Source organism: Triticum aestivum, chromosome 4A (assembly GCF_018294505.1).
Source record: "Triticum aestivum cultivar Chinese Spring chromosome 4A, IWGSC CS RefSeq v2.1, whole genome shotgun sequence".
NCBI lineage: Eukaryota > Viridiplantae > Streptophyta > Magnoliopsida > Poales > Poaceae > Triticum > Triticum aestivum.
Window position 1 is genome coordinate 392,842,503 of NC_057803.1, and position 17,360 is coordinate 392,859,862.

Below are 17,360 nucleotides of genomic sequence, written 5' to 3' on the forward strand. Positions count from 1 at the left end.
CTCTTTGTCTCGGCCATTTTGAGACTCCTCGTCATGCCCGTGATCACATCCGGGAGTCCTAACAAACTTTGGTTCATCAAAACACATAAACTCATAATATCGATCGGTACCGAATGTTAAGTGTGCATACCGTATGGGTTCGAGAACTATGTAGACATGACTGAGACATGTCTCCGGTCAATAACAAATAGCGGAACCTAGATTTTCATATTGGCTCCCACATATTCTACGAAGATCTTTATCGGTCAAACTGCATAACGATATACGTTGTTCCATTTGTCATCGGTATGTTACTTGCCCAAGATTCAATCATCGGTATCTCAATACCTAGTTCAATATCATTACCGGCAAGTCTCTTTACTCATTCTGTAATGCTACATCCTATAAACAACTCATTAGCTACATTGCTGCAAGGCTTATGTTGATGTGCATTACCGAGAGGGCCCAGAGATATGTAATGCCCCAGATATAACTTTCCCAATTTGTACTCCAACTCTTGCCGTTTCCGGCGTTAAGTTATATTTATTTCTCGGGTTCGGGTCTTTGTCTCCATGTTTTGTTGTCTTTGTCATGCATCTCATATCATGTCATCATGTGCATTGCATTTGCATACGTGTTCATCTCATGCATTCGAGCATTTTCCCCGTTGTCCGTTTTGCATTCCGGCGCTTCGTTCTCCTCCGGTGGTCATTTCTACCTTTCTTTTGTGTGTGGGGATTAAACATTTCCGGATTGGACAAAGACTTGCCAAGCGGCCTTGGTTTACTACCGGTAGACTGCCTGTCAAATTCGTGTCATTTGGACTTCGTTTGATACTCCAACGGTTAGCCGAGGGACCGAAAAGGCCTCGTGTGTGTTGCAGCCCAACACCCCTCCATTTTGGCCCAAAACCCACCAAACTCTGCTCCATGTCCTAGAGCGTTCGATCACGATCGCGTGGCCAAAAACCGCACCTCATTTGGACTCTCCTAGCTCCACTTATGCCTATAAATAGACCCCTCCAATTTCGGATCTCTCCTCCCCCACGAAACCCTAAAAATCTACTCCGCCGCCATCGGACACGTCCGGCCGCAACCGGACGCGTCCGCCCGCCACCGCCGACCAACAGGACGCTGCCACGTCAGCCCGCGACGCCCCACATCGCCGCCTCAGCGCCGCCGGCCCGCCAGGCCCACGTCGGGCCCCCGAGGGCCCGAAGCCACCGCCGCCCGCGCCTGTTGCTCCGCCGCCTCCTTCCCCGCGTCTGGCGCCTGACGCCACCGCGCCGGCACGGCGCCGCCGCACCACCTCGCTGCCCCGCCGCGGGACCCCGCAGCCCGACGCGTCGCCCGGACACGCAGCTCCCGCCGACAGCCGCCGCCGCCACCGCGGGCCCCTACACCGCCGCCTCCGGTCGCCGGCAACGTCGCCCCCGCCGGCCGCCGTCCTTGCCCACCTCGCCGTCGTCCTCGGCATCCTTGCCGGAGAGCTTCGGTGAACAGTGCCGCCGCCGCCTCGGTTTCCGTGCAACCCTAGATCTAGGATTGTTTTTTTCTCTAAGTCATTAAATTTTTAGTCCAAGTTGCTATGTTTGAGGGTCCGTAACTTCGCATCCGTAGCTCCGATTTGGGCATATAGCATACCAAAATGTTCTTCTCGACGAGTACATCATTTCATTCCATTGCATCATTTTCATTTGAGCTCATCTTGACGCCCGAAATGCTGTTAGAAGGAGGCTTCATGAGTTAATGGTCGGATCTGCTAGTTCATCTTAGAATTTTGTCATTTTTGCCATGATTATTGTGTGCATGCTATGCCTGTGAGTCCTTCATATGTTTTGTTAAGAATTTTGTCTTCTTTAGAGAGGTGCAACCCATGCATTTTTAGGATGTGTGTGGTGACTTGTGCAAGCTTGCATAGTGAGGCACCCGGTAAATCTGTTTTCAGAGACTTAGGTTTTTTGACTAAGTCTGGGATTATTTAGTTCATGATGCCATATGTTCAGCTTGTTTCCTAGTGATCCGTGCCTCTTTTGAGGATGATCAGCTAAGGATTTTTGTTAATCATGTTATGCTATATCCATCCATTTCTTTATTTGCAATTATGGAGCACCCTAGCTTGAGTCAATCGAGCTCTACTTTTGCATCGTTGTGAATCTGGGCAGATCGTCAACTCGTTTGCGATTTTGCCGATGTTGTTGTAGTTGATCCGTGCATGCTATGCCATTGTTCTTCCCATGTCTAGCTAGAATTTTGTGCCTTCGTAATGGATGTATGCTTGCCTTGCCATGACTTGCCCCGTGGTGAGCGCATCAAGCTCGTTTACATGCCTTCGTGAGTTATATTTCAGCATGTCTCAATTTTCACTAAGTCTGAAAACTGATTGTGTTTTAGCTATGTTCGTGTGCCCGTTAGTATATTTTATGATCCCTTTTGGCCCCAGGTCACTTAGGGACTTTTGTTAAGCTTGCTGAGTAGCTCCATGCCATGTTCTTCTTTGTCTTAATCAGGTCATGTATCATGTTGTTTTGCTGCTCCGAAGAGGGCTTCGTGATCTGAAATTTCAGACAAGTGTTAATTTCACAAAGTCTGGAATCTGTTTTGCATTTGCGTTTTTGCCATGCTTGTTTGAACCTCATAATGGATGAATTGGCCGTGGCTCAGTGCTAGTCTTTTGTTAAGCATCTTGTGTTAATCCCTGCCATGTATTTTGTTGTCATGTTTGGTGGCTGTAGCATGTTCATTTCATTGCGTTTAGATGCCTACTTGCTGTAAATCGCAGACCGGTGTCATTTTTTGAAACGCTTGCCATTTCCAAACCGTAACTCCGATTCCGGCGTTCTTTATATCGTTTTCAAGCGATTTCATCTCATATTTCCAGTGGCACCCTTGGAATTCCAAGTTGAGGCTAGGTTCATGCATTTCCTGTCATATCTTGCATTTTGCATCCCGCATCGCATCCCGCATAGCATATCATCATTGCATCATATTGCTTGATCCTTGCACGTGGTTGATTGTATCCTTGTTGCTTGTTTGTCTTGTTTGGGTATAGCCGGGAGACGAATTTGCTACCGAGGATCCAGTCAACTCTGACAACTGTGCAGGCAAGATGATCATACCCTCGAAATCACTACTATTTTTGCTATGCTAGTTTGCTCGCTCTTGCTATGCCGATGCTACGATGCCTACCTTTTGCTTGTCAGCCTCCCAATTGCCATGTTGAAACTCTAACCCACCATGTCCTAGCAAAACGTTGATTGTCTATGTTACCGCTTTGCTCAGCCCCTCTTATAGCGTTGCTAGTTGTAGGTGAAGATTGGAGGTTGTTCCTTGTTGGAACATTTATTTACTTGTTGGGATATCATTATATTGCTATGTTATCTTAATGCATCTATATACTTGGTAAAGGGTGGAAGGCTCGGCCTCTCGCCTAGTGTTTTGTTCCACTCTTGCCGCCCTAGTTTCCGTGATATCGGTGTTATGTTCCCGGATTTTGCGTTCCTTACGCGGGTGGGTTATAATGGGAACCCCTTGATGTTTCGCCTTGATTAAAGCTTGTCCAGCAATGCCCAACACTGGTCTTACCATTTGCCACCTAGCCTTTTCTTTCCCTTGGGTTCTGCAGACTGAAGGGTCATCTTGTTTTACCACCCCCCGGGCCAGTGCTCCTCTGAGTGTTGGTCCAACCTAGAGCACCGTGCGAGGCCGTCCCTCGGCAACTTGGGTTACGTTGGCTCCTGTACGCTTAGCTTATCGGGTGTGCCCTGAGAACGAGACATGTGCAGCTCCTATCAGGATTTGTCGGCACATCGGGTGGTGTTGCTGGTCTTGTTTTAACCTGTCAAAGTGTCTTGAGTTACCGAGATACCGAGTCTGATCGGAATGTCTTGGGAGGAGATATATTCCTTCGTTGACCGTGAGAGCTTGTCATGGGCTAAGTTGGGACTCCCCTGCAGGGATTGAACTTTCGAAAGCCATGCCCGTGGTTATGGGCAGATGGGAATTTGTTAATGTCCAGTTGTAGATAACTTGAACCTTAATTAATTAAAATGAATCAACTGAGTGTGTTACCGTGATGGCCTCTTCTCGGCGGAGTCCGGGAAGTGGACATGGTGTTGGAGTAATGTTTGCGAAGGTTGTTCCTCTAGCTTCTTGCTCGTGCTTTGCTTCCTCTTCTCGCTCTCTTTTGCGAATAAGATAGCCACCATACTTGCTAGTCGCTTGCTGCAGCTCCACTCATATTTTACCTTGCCATACCTATAAGCTTAAATAGTCTTGATCACGAGGGTGCGAGATTGCTGAGTCCCTGTGGCTCACAGATACTATAACTCCAGATGTAGGTCCAGGTGATTCTGCTCTAGGTGACGAGTACGAGCTCAAGTGGGAGTTCAACGAGGACTCCCAGTGATACTACGTGTCTTTTCCTGATGATCAGTAGTGGTGCCTAGTTGGGGTTTGATTCGGGGCCTTGTCGCATGTTGGGTTATCTTCTATTTTGGTGCCTTAGTCGGGCCATGAGTGTTTGGATGATGTATGTTATTTACATACTCTGATGTGACGTGGCGAGTGTAAGCCAACTATGTATCTCCCCCTTTTATCATATATTACATGGGATGTTGTGATGATTGCCTAACTTGCGACATTGCTTTCAATGCGGTTATGTCTCTAAGTCGTGCCTCGACACGTGGGAGCTATAGCTACATCGAGGGTGTTACAAGTTGGTAATCAGAGCCTTCCCTGACCTTAGGAGCCCCATTGTTTGATCGTTTTTAGCGGCCGAGTTGTGTCTAGAAAAATGTTTTGAGTCATTTAGGAATTATATATCGGAGAGCTTAGGAATTCTTTTTACTTCCCAGTCTCCTCATCGCTCTGGTAAGGCATCCTGACATAGAGTTTTGACTCTTCTCTTCTCAAATTTCACAAATTTTTTTTAGGATCACGCGAGTATCTTGGAATCGTTCCGATGGCTTATGATGAGAACATTGTCTTGGTGCCTCCTGTCAGGGGTTTAGTGGAAGTGTCCCGGGGAGTTGAGCTCTGAGGTATTGTCATCATAATTTTATTGTTGCAATTCTGGAATACTTGAGATATGTTCGCTGACATCGAAAATCTCTTTTATGCAGTTCGTTGGTGAGATAACCTCCACGCCACCCAGTACTGGGGCGGGAGTTCGGGAGTATCGCCATAACTTGTATAATGGATGCTTTTCGAAGGTTGAGGTAGATGGTTTCCGAAGTTTTCTTGGTTATGTGTTGAAGGATGGATACAGCTGGATGTAGGATTTGCTAGTTTGGGTGAGATATTATGCTTCCCCTGTATCCCCAACACCTGATTGCATAACCGGAAAGGTTCGGGAGTTACATAGGTGGGAATTCTAGTAGCTCTAGTTCTTCTTCCACGGATATTGGTTTGAGATTGGGATTTCTTACCGATTATTCGTTCTTGATCCGTACCTTGTTGATTTATTTCTCTACATTAATTCTACGTGGCTTCTCAATTTATGGATATGTGACCATTTCAAGAGGAATGCATTCGTTCATTTTGTTCGGATGTGAAGACTATATGTTGCAATCTTCATTCCGTTGGATTCAGCTTCAATATTTTTTCTGTCAATGTGCTAATGGTGGTCAACCTCTTCAAGATGGCTCCTCCAACGCGCACGACTCCGAATCCTGATCCGCCACCACCTCCACCTCCTCCAGAGGCATGGCAAGCTGTGATGGCCGCAACCAATGCAAACACACAGCTGATCATGCAAATTCTTCAAGAGAGCAATCAAGACAGTCAAGGGAATCAAGGCAGCAATCAGAGTCACTTTGCTACACTCAACCAGTTCCTTGCTAATGGGCCAAAGACTTTCAGCAATTGTGTTGAGGCAACCGATGCTGACGATTGGCTTGTGGATCTGTGTAAGCATTTCGAGTGCAGTAACGTCAGGCCTGAGGACTTTGTCAAGTTCGCTTCCTTCCAACTCAAAGATCAAGCTGCAGAATGGTTCCAGCAGTACAAGGATTCCAGAGGTGGACATGTTATCACTTGGGATGATTCCCGTCGAGATTTCTGAGCTCATCATATTCCCAGAGCGTGGTTGAAAGCAAGCGTGAGGAATTCCGCAATCTAAAGCAAGGCTCTTTGTCTGTCTATGACTACAACAAGTTGTTCCAGAAGCTTGCCCGCTTTGCCAAGCAGGACGTGCCTGATGAGAAGAGCATGATATACCAGTTCAGGGGTGGTCTCAGAGAAGATATTCAGCTCGCTCTTGTTACCTTTGAGCCCTTGAGGTACGATGAGTTCTACAACATGGCACTGAAGCAAGAGGCTGCTCAGTTGAGGTGTGATGCTTCCAAGAAGCGAGTCAGAGATGTTACTCCTTCTTCCTCTACTCAAGTGGCCAAGCAGCAGAAGTTTTGGCTTCCTCCTCCTCCGTTCCGTCAGCCGTATCAGCAGAAGAGCAAAGGTGGCAGTGGTTCTTCCCACCCACCCAACCCTGGCTTTCAGAACAAGACTTCGTCTCAAGCTCCAAGATCGAGTGCTCCGTATCACCGTCCGCTTTCAGAGGTCACGTGCAACAAGTGCCAACAGAAGGGTCACTTTGCCAACAAGTGTTTCAACCAGAGGCGTCTTCCTCCTCCTCCTCCTGTCAGATTGGCAAGTACAGCTGTGGTCAAGCATAACCCCAAGCATGCCAAGGTGAATTTGATGAATGCAGCTCAGGCAGAGGACACGTCAGATGTGATCATGGGTAACTTTCCAGTTAACTCTTTTCCAGCAAAAGTTCTTTTTGACACTGGTGCATCGCATTGTTTCATGTCAAGATCATTTGTTTCCAAGCATGACTTCGTTTCACAAATGTTGGGTAAACCTGTGGGAGTGGTTTCTCCGGCTAAGTCTATGAGGGCTACTTCAATAGTTCCGGATGTTTCTATCATGATGGGTGATTTCAAGTTTCTGGCTTCTCCAATGGTTCTTGGTAACTCGGATATTGATCTTATTCTTGGGATGGATTGGCTTTCTAAGCACAAGGCTCAGCTTGATTGTGCAGCCAGGCAGATTCAATTGACTCATTCTTCTAAGGATGTAATTGTCTTTGCCGCTCGTGATGATACCATTCGTCTGTTTTCTCTCAATGAGAAGGGTGAATTGGACGCTATTTCGCAAATTCCAGTCATTTGCGAATATCAAGACGTCTTTCCAGAAGAGCTCCCAGGAATGCCACCGCACCGGCCAGTTGAATTCGTTATTGAACTTGAGCCTGGCACGGAACCTGTGTGCAAACGTCCTTACAAGCTCGGACCTGAAGAGTTGAAGGAGCTGAAGAAGCAACTTGATGAGCAAGAAAGAATGGGTCTCATCCGCCCTAGTTCTTCTCCGTGGGGTTGTGGTGTTCTTTTTGTAAAGAAGAAGGATGGAACGGACCGACTTTGTGTTAATTACCGTCTAGTTAACAAGATGACCATCAAGAACAAATACCCACTTCCCAACATCAATGAGCTGTTCGAACAACTCAAAGGTGCTCAAGTATTCTCCAAGCTTGATCTCCGTATGGGTTATCACCAGATTCGCATTCGTGAAGAAGATATTCCCAAGATAGCATTCAGAACAAGCTTTGGTTCATATGAATACACTGTCATGTCTTTTGGCCTCGCCAACGCTCCTCCGACGTTCTCTCGCATGATGAACTTCATCTTCAACGCCTACACCAATGACTTGGTTTTGGTCTATCTCGACGACATTCTGGTTTTCTCAAAGAACAAGGAAGATCATGCCAAACACTTGCGTTTGGTTCTTGATAAGCTCAGGGAACATCAGTTTTACGCCAAGTTCTCCAAGTGTGAATTTTGGCTCGATGAGGTTCTTTATCTTGGTCATATCATCTCTGCCAAGGGCATTTCCGTGAATCCCGAGAAGGTGTCTGCAATTGTGAATTGGGAACCTCCTCAGAACGTGAAGAAACTCCACAGTTTTCTCGGTCTCGCAAGCTATTGCAGGAGATTCGTTGAAAACTTTTCTAAGATCGCGAAGCCTCTCTCTAATCTTCTCCAAAAGCACGTCAAGTACGTTTGGTCTCCGGAGTGTGATATTGCTTTTAACACTTTGAAAGAGAAGTTGATCACTGCTCCAGTTTTGACTCCGCCTGATGAATCCAAGCCGTACGAGGTCTTTTGTGATGCCTCTCTCCAAGGTCTTGGCGCAGTTTTGATGCAAGAGAAGAAAGTTGTTGCTTATACATCTCGCCAGTTGAAGCCTAATGAGAAAAACTACCCCACTCATGATCTGGAGTTGGCGGCAGTTGTGCATGCTCTTTTGACTTGGAGACATCTTCTATTGGGAAGAAAAGTGGATATTTTCACTGATCACAAGAGTCTCAAGTACATCTTCACTCAGCCTAACCTCAACCTCAGGCAAACTCGATGGGTCGGAATGATTCAAGAGTATAATCTGAGTATTGAGTATACTCCAGGCAAGGCCAATGTGATTGCTGATGCTTTGAGCAGAAAGGCTTACTGCAACAGTTTGATTCTTAAGCCTCATCAACCCGAGCTTTGTGAAGCTTTCCGCAAACTTAATCTGCAAGTTGTTCCTCAAGGTTTCCTCGCCAACCTTCAAGTCTCTCCTACCTTAGAAGACCAGATTCACCAAGCCCAGTTTCTTGATGCTATGGTGAAAAAGGTGAAGATTGGGATTGCCAAGAGTCAGTCCAAGTACAAGTGCTACCGCCTTGATGACAAGGACACTCTCTTCTTCGAGGATCTAATTGTTGTACCCAAAGGAGAACTTCATAAAGTGATCATGAACGAGGCTCACAATTCTCTCCTCTCCATCCACCCTGGGAGTATGTATCAGTACCTCAAGCAAGCTTATTGGTGGACTCGAATGAAGTGCGAGATTGCTCAATTTGTGAATGAATGTGATGTCTGCAGAAGAGTGAAGGCAGAACACCAAAGGCCAGCGGGTCTCCTACAACCTCTTGCCATTCCAGAATGGAAGTTTGACCACATTGAAATGGACTTCGTGACTGGGTTTCCAAAGTCCCAGCGTGGCAATGATGCTATATTCGTTGTCAACGACAAACTCACCAAAGTGGCTCACTTTCTTCCTATCAAAGAGTCAATCACCGCAGCTCAATTGGCGGAACTCTATACCTCTCGCATTTTCTCTCTGCACGGTATTCCTCAAGTGATCTCTTCAGACCGTGGCAGCATCTTTACCTCGAAGTTTTGGGATTCTTTCCAGAAGGCCATGGGCACTAACATCCGCTTCAGCATAGCTTTCCATCCTCAACCAAGTGGTCAAGTCGAGCGTGTCAACCAGATTCTTGAAGATATGCTCCGGGCTTGTGTGATCTCCTTCGGCATGAAGTGGGAGGATTGTCTTCCTTATGCTGAATTCTCCTACAACAATAGTTTTCAAGCAAGTTCGGGCAAGGCCCCTTTTGAAATTCTGTATGGCAGGAAGTGCCGTACCCCTCTCAACTGGTCTGAAACCGGTGAACGTCAGCTTTTGGGTAATGACTTAATCACAGAAGCAGAAGAAATGTGCAAAGTCATTCGTGATAACCTCAAAGCAGCCCAATCCCGCCAGAAGAGCTACTATGATAGTAAGCACCGTGATTTGGCTTTTGAGATCGGAGATCTTGTTTACCTCCATGTCTCTCCTATGAAAGGTACTCGTCGCTTCGGTATCAAAGGGAAGCTTGCCCCTAGAAATGTGGGACCTTTCAAGATTGTCAGCAAGAGAGGCGACCTCGCCTATCAACTCGAGCTTCCTTCAAACTTTGCAAATGTTCGCCTATCAACTCGAGCTTCCTTCAAACTTTGCAAATGTTCATGACATGTTCCATGTCTCTCAGCTTCGAAAGTGCTTCAAGACTCCTGATCGCACAGTCAACTTCGAGGACATTGAGCTCCAAGAAGATCTCTCTTATCGTGAGCACCCAGTTGCTACTCTTTCAGTCCTAGATCTCGGGACGAGATCTTTTCGTAGTGGTGGAGTGTTGTAATGCCCCAGATATAACTTTCCCAATTTGTACTCCAACTCATGCCATTTCCGGCGTTAAGTTATATTTATTTCTCTGGTTCGGGTCTTTGTCTCCGTGTGTTGTTGTCTTTGTCATGCATCTCATATCATGTCATCATGTGCATTGCATTTGCATACGTGTTCATCTCATGCATTCGAGCATTTTCCCCGTTGTCCGTTTTGCATTCCGGCGCTTCGTTCTCCTCTGGTGGTCATTTCTACCTTTCTTTTGTGTGTGGAGATTAAACATTTTCGGATTGGACCGAGACTTTCCAAGCGGCCTTGGTTTACTACCGGTAGACCGCCTGTCAAGTTTCATGTCATTTGGACTTTGTTTGATACTCCAACGGTTAGCCGAGGGACCGAAAAGGCCTCGTGTGTGTTGCAGCCCAACACCCGTCCATTTTGGCCCAAAACCCACCAAACTCTACACCATGTCCTAGAGTGTTCGATCATGATCGCGTGGCCGAAAACCGCACCTCATTTGGACTCTCCTAGCTCCACTTATGCCTATAAATAGACCCCTCCAATTTCGGATCTCTCCTCCCCCACGAAACCCTAAAAATCTACTCCGCCGCCATCAGACAAGTCCGGCCGCAACCGGACGCGTCCGCCCGCCACCGCCGACCAACGGGCACCGCCACGTCAGCCCGCGACGCCCCACATCGCCGCCTCAGCACCGCCGGCCCGCCAGGCCCACGTCGGGCCCACGAGGGCCCGAAGCCGCCGCCGCCCGCGCCTGTTGCTCCGCCGCCTCCTTCCCCGCGTCCGGCGCCCGACGCCGCCGCACCACCTCGCCGCCCCGCCGCGGGACCCCGCCGCCCGACACGTCGCCCAGATGCGCCGCTCCCACCGGCAACCGCCGCCGCCACCGCGGGCCCCTGCGCCGCCGCCTTCGGTCGCCGGCGACGTCGCCCCCGCCGGCCGCCGTCCTTTCCCACCTCGCCGTCGTCCTCGGCATCCTCGCCGGAGAGCTTCGGTGAATAGTGCCGCCGCCGCCTCGGTTTCCGTGCAACCGTAGATCTGGGATTTTTTTTCTCGAAGTCATTAAATTTTTAGTCCAAGTTGCTATGTTCGAGGCTCCGTAACTTTGCATCCGTAGCTCCGATTTGGGCATATAGCATATCAAAATGTTCATCTCGACGAGTACATCATTTCATTCCATTGCATCATTTTCATTTGAGCTCATCTTGATGCCAGAAATGCTGTTAGAAGGAGGCTTCGTGAGTTAATTGTCAGATCTGCTAGTTCATCTTAGACTTTTGTCATTTTTGCCATGATTATTGTGTGCATGCTATGCCTGTAAGTCCTTCATATGTTTTGTTAAGCATTTTGTCTTCTTTACAGAGGTGCAACCCATGCATTTTTAGGATGTGTGTGGTGACTTGTGCAAGCTTGCAAAGTGAGGCACCCGCTAAATCTGTTTTCAGAGACTTGGTTGTTTTCACTAAGTCTGGGATTATTTAGTTCATGATGCCATATGTTCAGCTTGTTTCCTAGTGATCCGTGCCTCTTTTGAGGATGATCAGTTAAGGAGTTTTGTTAATCATGTTATGGTCTATCCATCCATATCTTTATTTGCAATTATGGATCATCCTAGCTTGAGTCAATCGAGCTCTACTTTTGCTTCGTTGTGAATCTGGGCAGATCGTCAACTCGTTTGCGATTTTGCCGATGTTGTTGTAGTTGATCCGTGCATGCTATGCCATTGTTCTTGCCATTTCTAGCTATCATTTTATGCCTTAGTAATGGATGTATGCTTTCCTTGGCATGACTTGCCCCGTGATGAGCGCATCGAGCTCGTTTACATGCCTTCATGAGTTATATTTCAGCATGTCTCAGTTTTAACTAAGTCTGAAAACTGATTGTGTTTTAGCTATGTTCGTGTGCCCGTTAGTATATTTTGTGATCCCTTTTGGCCCCAGGTCACTTAGGGACTTTTGTTAAGCTTGTTGAGTAGCTCCATGAAATGTGTTTCTTTGTCTTAATCAGGTCATGTATCATGTTGTTTTGCTGCTCCGAAGAGGGCTTCGTGATCTGAAATTTCAGACAAGTGTTAATTTCACAAAGTCTGGAATCTGTTTTGCATTTGCATTTTTGCCATGCTTGTTTCAACCTCATAATGGATGAATTGGCCGTGGCTCAGTGCTAGTCTTTTGTTAAGCATCTTGTGTGCATCCCTGCCATGTATTTTGTTGTCATGTTTGGTGGCTGTAGCATGTTCATTTCATTGCGTTTAGATGCCTACTTGCTGTAAATCGCAGACCGGTGTCATTTTTTGAAATGCTTGCTATTTCCAAACCGTAACTCCGATTTCGGCGTTCTTTATATCGTATTCAAGCGATTTCATCTCATATCGTTTTCAAGCGATTTCATCTCATATTTCTAGTGGCACTCTTGTTTGGATAGAGCCGGGAGACGAGTTTGCTACCGAGGAGCCCGTTGAGTTTGCTTGTGAGGATCCAGTCAACTCTGACAACTGTGCAGGCAAGATGATCATACCCTCGAAATCACAACTATTTTTCCTATGCTAGTTTGCTCGCTCTTGCTATGGCAATGCTACGATGCCTACCTTTTGCTTGTCAGCCTCTCAATTGCCATGTTGAAACTCTAACCCACCATGTCCTAGCAAACCGTTGATCGTCTATGTTACTGCTTTGCTCAGCCCCTCTTATGGCGTTGCTAGTTGCAGGTGAAGATTGGAGGTTGTTCCTTGTTGGAACATTTATTTACTTGTTGGGATATCATTATACTGCTATGTTATCTTAATGCATCTATATAATTGGTAAAGGGTGGAAGGCTCGGCCTCTCGCCTAGTGTTTTGTTCCACTCTTGCCGCCCTAGTTTCCGTGATATCGGTGTTATGTTCCCGGATTTTGCGTTCCTTACGCGGTTGGGTTATAATGGGAACCCCTTGATGTTTCGCCTTGATTAAAGCTTGTCCAGCAATGCCCAACATTGGTCTTACCATTTGCCACCTAGCCTTTTCTTTCCCTTGGGTTCTGCAGACTCAAGGGTCATCTTGTTTTACCCCCCCCCCCCGGGCCAGTGCTCCTCTAAGTGTTGGTCCAACCTAGAGCACCGTGCGGGGCCGTCCCTCGGCAACTTGGGTTATGTTGGCTCCCATACGCTTAGCTTATCCGGTGTGCCCTGAGAACGAGATATGTGCAGCTCCTATCGGGATTTGTCGGCACAACGGGTGGTGTTGCTGGTCTTGTTTTAACCTGTCGAAGTGTCTTGAGTTACCGAGATACCGAGTCTGATCGGAATGTCTTGGGAGGAGGTCTATTCCTTCATTGACCGTGAGAGCTTGTCATGGGCTAAGTTGGGACTCCCCTGCAGGGATTGAACTTTCGAAATCCGTGCCCGCGGTTATGGCTAGATGGGAATTTGTTAATGTCCGGTTGTAGATAACTTGAACCTTAATTAATTAAAATGAATCAACTGAGTGTGTTACCGTGATGGCCTCTTCTCGGTGGAGTCTGGGAAGTGGACACGGTGTTGGAGTAATGTTTGCGCAGGTTGTTCCTCTAGCTTCTCGCTCGTGCTTTGCTTCCTCTTCTCGCTCTCTTTTGCGAATAAGATAGCCACCATACTTGCTAGTCGCTTGCTGCAGCTCCACTCATATTTTACCTTGCCATACCTATAAGCTTAAATAGTCTTGATCGCGAGGGTGCGAGATTGCTGAGTCCCTGTGGCTCACAGATACTATAACTCCAGATGCAGGTCCAGGCGATTCCGCTCCAGGTGACGAGTACGAGCTCAAGTGGGAGTTCGACGAGGACTCTCAGCGATACTACGTGTCTTTTCCTGATGATCAGTAGTGGTGCCTAGTTGGGGTTTGATTCGGGGCCTTGTCGCATGTTGGGTTATCTTGTATTTTGGCGCCGTAGTTGGGCCATGAGTGTTTGGGTGATGTATGTTATTTATGTACTCTGATGTGACGTGGCGAGTATAAGCCAACTATGTATCTCCCCCTTTTATCATATATTACATGGGATGTTGTGATGATTGCCTAACTTGCGACATTGCTTTCAATGCGGTTATGTCTCTAAGTCGTGCCTCGACACGTGGGAGCTATAGCTGCATCGAGGGCATTACAAGATACCTCTCCAACAATCGGAGTGACAAATTTAGGAAAATGAGAAGAAAAAAATGAAAAAAAGTGAGGCCAAAAAGAGCCCAAGAAAAAACAAAAAAATGAGAGAAAAGAGAGGAGGAGCATGCAAATACCACACTTGTACTTCAAAGTAGCACCATGTTTTTCATATAGAGAGTCTCCCATGTTGTCACTTTCATATACTAGCGGGGATTTTTTCAATATAGGATTAGATGCACACCCACTTAGTTTCATCGTGAGCTTTCATACACTTATAGCTCTTAGTGCATCTGTTGCTTGGCAATACCTACTCCTCACATTGATACCAATCGATGGGCATCTCCATAGCCCGTTGTTTAGCCGCGTCGGTGTAAGACTTTCTTACTTTTATGTTGTCTCTATATTTACCCCTATCGTCATACTCTATTCCACCCATAGTTCTATATCCATGGCTTGCACTCATGTATTGGATGAGGGTTGAAAAAGCTGAAGCGCGTTAAAAAGTATGAACCAATTCCTTGGGTGACATTGGGGTAGTGCATGATTAATACTTTGTGTTAAGAAGATGGAGCATGACAAGACTATATGATTTTGTAGGGATAATATTCTTTGGTGTTGATATTTTGAAAGACATAATTGTTTGTTGCGATGCCCGAGTATTGATATCTTTATGTAAAATTATACACTATTGCTTTGAATCACTCATGTCATAATATTCATGCCATGATTAGATATGTAATCAAGATTATGCTAGGTAGCATTCCACATCAAAATTTATCTTTTTATCATTTAGCTACTCGAGGACGAGCAGGAATTAAGCATGGGGATGATGATACATCTCCGTTGTATCTATAATTTTTGATTGTTTCATGCCAATATTATACAACTTTCACATACTTTTGGCAACATTTTATATGATTTATCGGACTAACCTATTGATCCAGCGCCTAGTGGAGGTTCCTGTTTGTTGCATGTTTTTTGTTTCTTGGAATATCCATATCAAACGAAGTCTAAATGCGATAAAAATTTACGAAGAATTATTTTGGAATATATGTGATTTTTGGGAGGTGGAATCAACGCAAACGGGGGCCCACAACCACCACAAGACTCCTGAGCGTGCCAGGCAGCCCAGGCGCGTGGTGGTGGGTTGTACCCTCCTCGAATGTTGGTTGGAGTTCTTCGGGAGCAAGGAAGCTTATATCCGTAAAAAATCATGTTAAAATCTTAGCGCAATCGGAGTTACATATATCTGGATATTTAAGAGGCCAGATATGAGGAATGGGAAACATAAGAGAAAAGAGAGGGAGATCCAATCTTGGAGGGACTCCCGCCCCTCCGCTACCATGGAGGTCGTGGACAAGTGGGGTAACTCTCCTCCGATCTAGGGGGAGGCCAAGGAAGAAGAAGAAGGAGGGGGCTCTCCCCCCTCTTTCCCGGTGGCACCGGAGTGCCACCGGGGCAAGGATCGTGAGGGCGATCTACATCAACAATCTTGCTACCCTCAATGCCAACTTTCTCCCCCTCTATGCAGCGGTGTAACACTCCTTCTCCGCACTGTAATATCTACTTAAACATGATTCTCAATGCTATATATTATTTCCCAATGATCTATGGCTATCTTGTGATGTTTGAGTAGATCAGTTTTGTCCTATGGGCTAATCTTCGGTCATTGTATCTTTACGGCCCATCAGTCTGGCTCGTATCCAATAGGTCAGACGCCCGAGGACCCCTTAGTCCAGGACTTCCTCAGTCATTGAGCACACGAGTTCGTTTCCGAGGCCTTTGAGCAATGGTGCTTTCAATGGCTTCAGTAGTTGCACGATGCGGTCCACGTGTATTGCCTGCCAAAGGATAGACACGAGTTGCAGCAAGAACTCCCTCAATTGGTTGCGAGAAGCTTTGGCGATCAACGTTATGAAGACAAATTGGCTCCTTGGCAGGTTCAGGGTAGATGGCTTCGACAGACATATCAACGCAGGAAAAAAGATAAGATGGTTGCGCAGAGGGATGATAGTTGACAGAAGAGTCAAGCTTGATTAAGTGCATCACCCATGGAGCATAAAACTTCAGGCAAAATAGATCAATTCTAGATGCAGCAAGTTGCCTGATGAAGAAATCTTGAGCATTGAAGCTGATACCATTGAGAATATAGAACACTAATGTCTTCATCGTGCCTTCAAGCTTGGCTGTAGGAGAATGTCCTTTGACGGGCCATAGAGTTCTCCCTACAATGTGATAAATGATTCGGGGCAGATACTCGAGGTCTTCGACAAAGATTTCCTTAGGATATTCAGCATCTTGTGGAAGTGGCTTCATCATGCTGAGCATCTGACTCATGTTGGGTTCAGGCTTCTAAAATATGGTCTCCAATGCATTCACTCCTGTGTTGCTGACAAACAGGTTCATAGTATTCACCTGGAGTGGGCAGGGAAGTAAGCTCGATGATATCTTGACCTTTGGCTTCATGGTGCACATCACCTGTCATCCACTCAAGGACGCAAGTCTTCGGATCTCTGTTGTAGCCACGAATGTCAAGAGTACCATAGAACTGCAGTAGAAGCTCTTCGTTCCAATGCTCTTTGTCAATGACGAACCACAGAAGGCCAACATCTCTGAAACAGTCTAGAGCTTCTTCCAAGCAGGGCAGTCCAGCAATGGCTTCAAAATACAGATGCATGTGAGAAAATATTCACCCTTGATTGTATAAGATACATGAGTAATAACTGCGCTGCTGAAAGCTCCAGAAGTGATTAGATGAGATCTTTGGCTTCGAGTACGGGTTCTTGGGAATGTCAAGGAATGTGTTGTGTGTCCTGAAGCTGCTTACACTAAATGATCCTGGCGATGCTGCAACACCGGGAAACCTTGGTAGTCTGGGCTTTGGCTTCTGGACCTGAGGCCTGTGCTCCACATGATATTCATATTCTGGTCCGGGAGCAGTGGGAGGAACCAGAACAGGCCATCTGATAGTGACAAGTTGGCCGTGATCAAATGCCTGCTGAATAGTGTGAGGCCTTGGAGGTGGAACAGCAGCGTCGGCATTGAGAGTGCCTTCAGGTTGCACACTAGCTTCAGGTGCAACATTAGCTTCAGGCATCTCATGAGCTTCTGGCTCCACATTGGTTTCAGGTGCCACATTATCTTCACCTATGATAGTGTCATTTGCTTCAACATCATGTGTTGTGGCCGCCTCAGTATGTTCAACCTCTGTGTCTTCAATGACAGGAGGGTCGGGCAAAGTCACGTTCTCCTCGAGAATGACTTCT